Genomic DNA, 7,152 nt, shown 5'->3' on the forward strand with positions numbered 1-7,152 from the left:
TTTGCAAACAAATGCGTTTTCAAGGCCTTTCTAAAAGACAGGAGGTTGCTGTTTCCTCGGATGGTGAGGGGAAGGGCGTTCCAGAGTCTGGCCGCCGAGTGGGAAAAAGAGCGGCCACCCCACCGGGCTTTATTGATTTTAGAGGAGGTAGCCAGCTGCAGGGTGCCAGAACGAAGGGAGCGGGCTGGAACATAGGGCGTAACCAGGGGGTGCAGAATCGCTGGGCCTACACGATGGAAGGATTTGTGCAGGATGCACAAAGCCTTGAACTGCACTCTGGCAGCCATTGGGAGCCAATGGAGGTCTTTCAGAGCCTTCCTCGCCGACTGCCGATGGGGCAGATTAAACAGTAGGCGGGCCGCACTATTTTGTGTGACCTGAAGCTTCTGAAGTACCGAGGCCGGTGCTCCCAGATAGAGAGCATTCCCGTAGTCCAGGCGGGAGAGAATCAGGGCCTGGACCATGATCCTCCTCGCCTGGAGAGGGAGCAAAGGGAGCACCCGCCGGAGCATCCTCATTAGTCCAAAGCAAGTGGCGGCGGTCTTAGTAGCCTGGACCGAGAAATCGAGGGCGGTGTCGAGCCAGATCCCGAGGCTCTTTATCTGGGACCTAGGGGCGGGGAGAGCGCCAAGACATGGTGGCCAGACGGGTGCAAGAACAGACGGGGAGGAATTTCCGAGGAGAATGATGTCTGTCTTCTCCCCGTTAAGTTTCAGACAGGAGGCTTGCATCCATCTGGCAACAGCCTCTAGACAGGGGCCTAAGGTGTTGGATGATCCATCTGCGTGGTCTAGTGAGACCACCAGCTGCGTATCATCCGCGTAGGTGACAATACGCACACCAAAGGGATGGACTATCCTGTCCAGAGGTTCCATGTAGGCGTTAAAAAGGGTCGGGCTCAGGGAGGAGCCCTGAGGAACCCCGCACCTGAGAGGATGTTTGGGAGAGACTGTCTCACCCTCGAAGACCTGGAAGAAACGCTCGCTCAGAAAGGAGGCAAGCCAGTCCAGGGCCGCGCCCGACACGCCCATGCCAGCCAGTCGATGTAATAGCGTGGCATGGTGCACCGTGTGGAACGCGGCGCTAAGATCTAACAAGATAATGGCCACCTTTCCTCCCTGATCAAGAATAGCTCTTGCTTCTTCTGTAACCGCTAACATAGCGGTTTCGGTACCATGTTGAGGACGAAATCCTGTCTGGGAGGCACGCAACAGACAGTTGGACACCAAATAGTCTGTTAAGATGCTGTTGACGTGCCTCTCCAGCAGTTTACTCAACCAGGGGAGCAACGAAATAGGACGGTAGTTGGACAGGTTGCTCTGATCCAGGGTGGGCTTTTTGAGAAGTGCCCTCACCATGGCACATTTCCAGGAGAGTGGGACAGATTTGGACACAATGGAAGTGTTTAAGGTTTCCAAGATAAAGGGTTGCCGTGAATATTAGAGCGCGCTTATATGAACAGAGAATCGGCCGCCCCAGATGTTTTGAGTGGTTTGGAATGATCTCCGGTTAATGTGGGTCTAAAACACATAGGAAAGCACGGTTTGTCTTATATTTGGAGCGTTCATGCCGTAGAAACTACAATACCCATGATGCTAGGCGCACCACGCGCAACAAACAGGAAGTGATATATAAACACTTCCGATACTGCACAGAGCTGCGGTGAAAGTGATCACGGTACCCGGCATCTGTGAACAGTCCCGTTCGTAATCTGAAGCAAAGAATGCTCTGAAGGTAATAAAAACGGCACTATTAGTGCGCGCGCGGCAGTGTCAGCCAGCAGCCCCGTTTGGGTTCCTTTTCTGATAAACATTAAAGTTATCGTTTTTTTAATTGTAGGAGAGAGAGAAGCACTGTTGGTAGGCGAAGTCTGTATACCTGCCCTTCCAAACAAAAGAGAGAGAAAAGCGCTACAGATAGGTGAAGCCTGTCCCCCACTTAAACAAGGTAACTAAGAGTGGAAACTAATAAACAGCATTTCAGGTATATGTTTATTACACAAACTAAAAAGCGAGTGGCTCATTGTTTGGTCTCTTCTAGAAATACAAAATACTATATTGGTGCAGACAGGTACAAGAAGATAAATAGAGAGGTCCTTGTAAAAATGCCCAAGGTACGTGCTGCATGCCCCTGACTCCATTCACAGATTATGATTTTTAGTTAGATATGTCTGAAATAAAACCAACTGATTGGTTTGGTTTTGTAGGGGTCATCTTGCTGCTCAGAGTCGGTCTTGTTGACATGAAGTGATTTGGCGGTCAATTAACCAGTGAAAGGTACGGTCTGCCTTCAAGGTAGAGACTTGTTGGTGAAAAGGATAAGGGAGGAAATTGAACAGATATGTCATGTTTTATTTGTAGATATGTCCAAAACTTCTTGAATTAAGAAGCCCCGATGAAAGCCCGTAAAGGAAACAACGAGGCATGAAACGCTTCGGCTGAGTCAATATTTGACGTTAAATAATGTTTTTTTCAAATCAGTCAAAATTGTCTTTTGTGTGCATGTGCTTAAATAGGTGTTGGCGTATGTGAGAACTTATATACATTACATGTATATGGTGCAATTAATGGTGAATAGCCCATCAACATATCGTATGTTCCATGTGGTCATTATGTGATTGTTTCATGGTGTGCAAATTTGTCTTTGTAATTTGTAGTAAATGTAAGTGTAAAGTTTATGTGTGATTCTCTAAAAATAAGAGGAAATCTTTTTGTATTTTCAAAAAAAAGAAGAAATAAGTAGAGAAGGGGTGAATAAATAACCCAAATCACAAAAAGTATATAGTGTGATTTTTCTAATCAAAGAATAGGACTTTTGGTAAATCTTTTTTCAAATATTTATTCCACGGCCCTACCAAAGTCCTGTCCAAAAGGGCCTTACTCCTCTCTTGGGTTCATCTTTCTAAAAGTGCCATTTTCAGAATTGCTATTTAAAATCCGTCTTCACCAAAAGTTAGAATTTTAAATTGTGATTCCAGAGACCCCACACACAAACTGGTTATCTCTTCTTGTTTATAAAGCACACTTATCAAATAAGGCAACTCTCATATTAGCCTGTGGGAGAGATAGGTCTTGCAGCAGTAAAAAACGGATTTGAAAGGTGTTCACTATCAGGACATGCAGAACCTAAAAGTGCATTTCCTACTTTTTAAATACCTCGCACCCTGCCCTCTGGGCTATCCAGGGCCTAACCTAGGGGTAACTTATGTGTAGCAAACAGGAAGGTTTGGGGCGGGACAAAGGTTTATTTTGCCAGGTCAAACTAGCAGTTTAAAACTGCATGCACAGTGTCTTCAAAGGCAGGCCTGAGACATGTTTGAAGTGGGTGGCAGAAACAGTCCTGCAGACCCACTAGTTGCATTTCATTTGCAGGTCCTTGGCACATGTAGTGAAATTTTACAAGATTCTTAGAAGTAAATCAAATATGACGATTGGGGATCGTCCAATGTTACTGTGTTTTAAAGAACGAACATATGCACTCAAGCCCTGGTTAGCTATGGTAAGGGGCGCAAAGTTCTAAGACCGGCAAAAATGAAATCAGAAAAATGGCAGAGGAATGTAAAAAGTTGGGTGGAAGACCACCCTAAGGTTAACAGGTTTAACCTGAACAGACTTTGTCTCTAAGCTGGTTTGAAACGTTCCTCTGCAAACCACACCAGCAGCACTCAACCTTTAGTTAACATGGAGTATCATCATCATAAATAACTTTATTTGATTCAACAGAATCATAAAAGTATACAATTTTTGAAAAACAAATTTACAAAACAAATTTACAAATGGTTTTTCAAATCCAAAGGTTCAGACACATATCATACAAGAAATCATAAGCACATTATTAATAGGCATTTTGTTCTATCAGAAAAGCCATACTTCATTAAAAACATCTAAAAGTGCACTGTGCATTTTTAAATTCTAAAGTCTTGCACATAGGTTGATTAGCCTCTTACACTATCCAACTTAATTTGACACACTTTAATTACATATTTGCAAATCCTGGTGGCTAAAGAGACCCAACATTTTTTTTTTAAATTACCTTTCGAAAAAAACAGCTAAAAACACGAACTAACGGGTATAAAGTGTATTATGCTTTTTTATATTATAATATCTCATGTATAAATTGGGTAGCCTTTCACACTATACAACTTAATTTAACACACTTTAAATGCATGTTTCAATATTCTGTCAGCTGATAGAATCGTTTTAAATTTTTTCCTATAAATTGAAATACTATCAGTTTCATGAGTTTCAATTTCCTTCAATTTAAAACACAAGGTATCAAAACAGAAATTATAATTTCAATAAGGGTTCCTAATTGAAAGTGCCAATCTAATGAAGCTAAGCATAGCACCGCAAATAGCAGCAGTGTGTAATGATCTTAGATGTTGTGGTAAATAAATAAATAATTACCGGTACTATTTTTCTATGCATTAACTGAAAAGGATAGCTCAATAAATAAGAGGCAGAATCCGTGGTATCTGAGTCATACGGGCTTTAATTAAGTGGCTCGAGCCAAATGGACCATCGGGTTCCATCACCTGCTAAGGCTCAGGAAGGGACAATCTCAGGAAAAGAGGGGACAGGCAATATTTCATTAACATCATACAATATATATAGTAAAACAGTACAGTGGCATTGAATACAGTAGGCGTAACAAGTGACAAACGGAAGATAAGAACATATGGGCGTGAAAAGAAGGCGTGCACAGGGCGTGCACAGAAACATGTGATGTAGACGTCACAGAAGTGTCATAAGTGGGTGGATACATGGAGGGGGCTTCATGGGCAGCTGGAACCTTTAACCTACTGGTGCGCGCAAACGGGTCATGACGTGTAACTAGGGAGAGCTGGGGGCCCTGACTTCTAGCACTAGAAGAGGAGACTAAAGTCTGGGATGTCAGAACGACCTGTACCTATAGCATATCTGATATCTTGTGTTTGGAGTACATGTTGCTTGAATCTAAAAGTCATCAGGGCAAAGGCTACTTGTCACTAAGGCTAGTGCATGCATATATTTCTTCATGTATTGCGTGTGCTATGGATCTTCTATGGGTATTAATTCAGTAATTCACTTGCATGGAGACAGGAAGACTAGACTATAGATGAAGATGTTTATGCGGTTCGTTAGCTAGGAATGTGAAGACGGGGAGCTGAACAGATAACTGTAGGCATAACATATTCTTGGCAGGCAGGCAGGCTAGGCCAGGCCGGGCTCCGCGTTGCTTGGCAGGAAGTGAGTGAAGGGTCAGGGATGCGGGCGGGGCTGCATCTCTCCTCGGAGTGGTTCAGGAGACTTGAGGCTTGAATCTGGTGTCCGGGCCATGTGAGGCCTAGAAACGGGTGCAACTCGATGATTTAACGTGCACAATGTAAAGACGTTGGCAACATAGGCCTATCACGAAGTCTGGATAACTGGCATACTAACGTTGGACGCAACTGTGGATGCGTCTTTATTCGGTCATGGGGGAAAATATGCATAGTGATCATGCACATATAACATATGATGGGGAACACCTAGGGACACATGACAGGGCAAAATTCAATTTTCCTCATTCCCTCCTTGTTCCCTACGTTTCCATCAGGAAACATCAATATTCATAAGACCATCTATCTGTTCATACAGCATCATTTGCTCGTCTTTCATCTTTTGGGAATGGGATCGTGGACGTGGAATACAAGATGTAGCGCACAAGCCGCAAATCGCAGGGCCACATTGTAAACAGAGACAACAACTGAATATGATCATTACTACTACTCCCAGGAATGTCAGTACTTTCCATCCCCAGGCAGATATTATACTCCAGAGCCAACCGGACCAAGTCCAGGTGCCTGGATTCTGGTGTAGCTGATGGGCTATTTTATGAAGTCTAGTTATTGCTGAATACACAGACGGTGCGTTATTAGGAATGAAAACGCAACAACTAGACCCGATGACTCTACAAGCTCCGCCCCTATCGGCCAGTATGACGTCAAGAACAAGGCGGTTCTGAAGAACAACAAATCTCATAGCAGACTGCTCTTCTGTTAAGTTACCTAGAGCGGAAGTAGTCTCATTCACTACTGCTTCAAGGGTTCTGGTTAACCTGCGTATTAATTTACTATTCTGGACAGGACCTATGAAGAAGAAGAAACCTTTATTGAAATCTGTGTATTGCTCTAATGCAGTTTCAGTCTGATCGACAATTGGGGACTCGATCTCCCTTCTATGTCTGACGTGTACTAGATGTGTATTTCTGTGATAATCGGATGGGGCTAGGAAAACTGGTGGCAGTAGGAAGGCAATGTAACATGTTCCATCCCAATCTAGGGGCAGACGTACATATGCGGTCTGACCACATATAAAATAAGAATGACGAGAAGCTTTGAAAGTAGACTTCCCACTGTCACTGTACTCGACCACAGTAGTACAATCACTGTGTCCTAGATGTACTGAACCATTCTTTCTAACACATAATTCGCCTTTCACTGGTAGAACTGTTATAGAAGGCAAGTCTGGAGTAGTCTCGGACTGAACATTCAAAACCATGAGGTTGGAGGAAAAATTACCTAGATCATATACTTCATTTTCGAGATCTAACCCTGTCCTATGGGAAAGACCTTCCTTGTCTGGGAAACATGTTCTATTCAGAAGGGACTTATCGTCTAAAGATGACGTTAATGTGAACCATGCTCCACACGAACCATTGTGTGAAAACGGATAGGGAAAGAGCGGCAGAACTCCCTTCACAGTCTGGTAAGGGGGGAGTCGACCACATACCCAGCAATTAGTGGCATTGCTGGTCTGGTGCGAGTAGTGTAACATACGAATAAAAGTATTGTTGCGCATTGCAAGATGGTATGATAACTCGTGAGGGGGTAGTTCACTAAATGTATGCTCTACTGTAAAGGAAAGATGTACATGGGAACCAAGAGGAGGAAAAAATACATGTAGCATATAACTTATACATGTGATCGTAAGACTCAGAAATAACATAAACAATAACGTAACAACACATCTGCTTCGCAGACTTTTACAGTATCTCATTTTCTTGGAGTTTCGTCTATCTTTCTCACTATGTGGGTCTATCTTATACATGTCAGGAACCTGTCTAACCGCTTCACCCGAGAGGGACTTAAACAATTAAACGCTGTCTGACTTACTAGACCTCAGTTTAAGT

The sequence above is a fragment of the Lissotriton helveticus genome, chromosome 4_1 (assembly GCF_964261635.1).
Source record: "Lissotriton helveticus chromosome 4_1, aLisHel1.1, whole genome shotgun sequence".
In the NCBI taxonomy this organism is placed as follows: domain Eukaryota; kingdom Metazoa; phylum Chordata; class Amphibia; order Caudata; family Salamandridae; genus Lissotriton; species Lissotriton helveticus.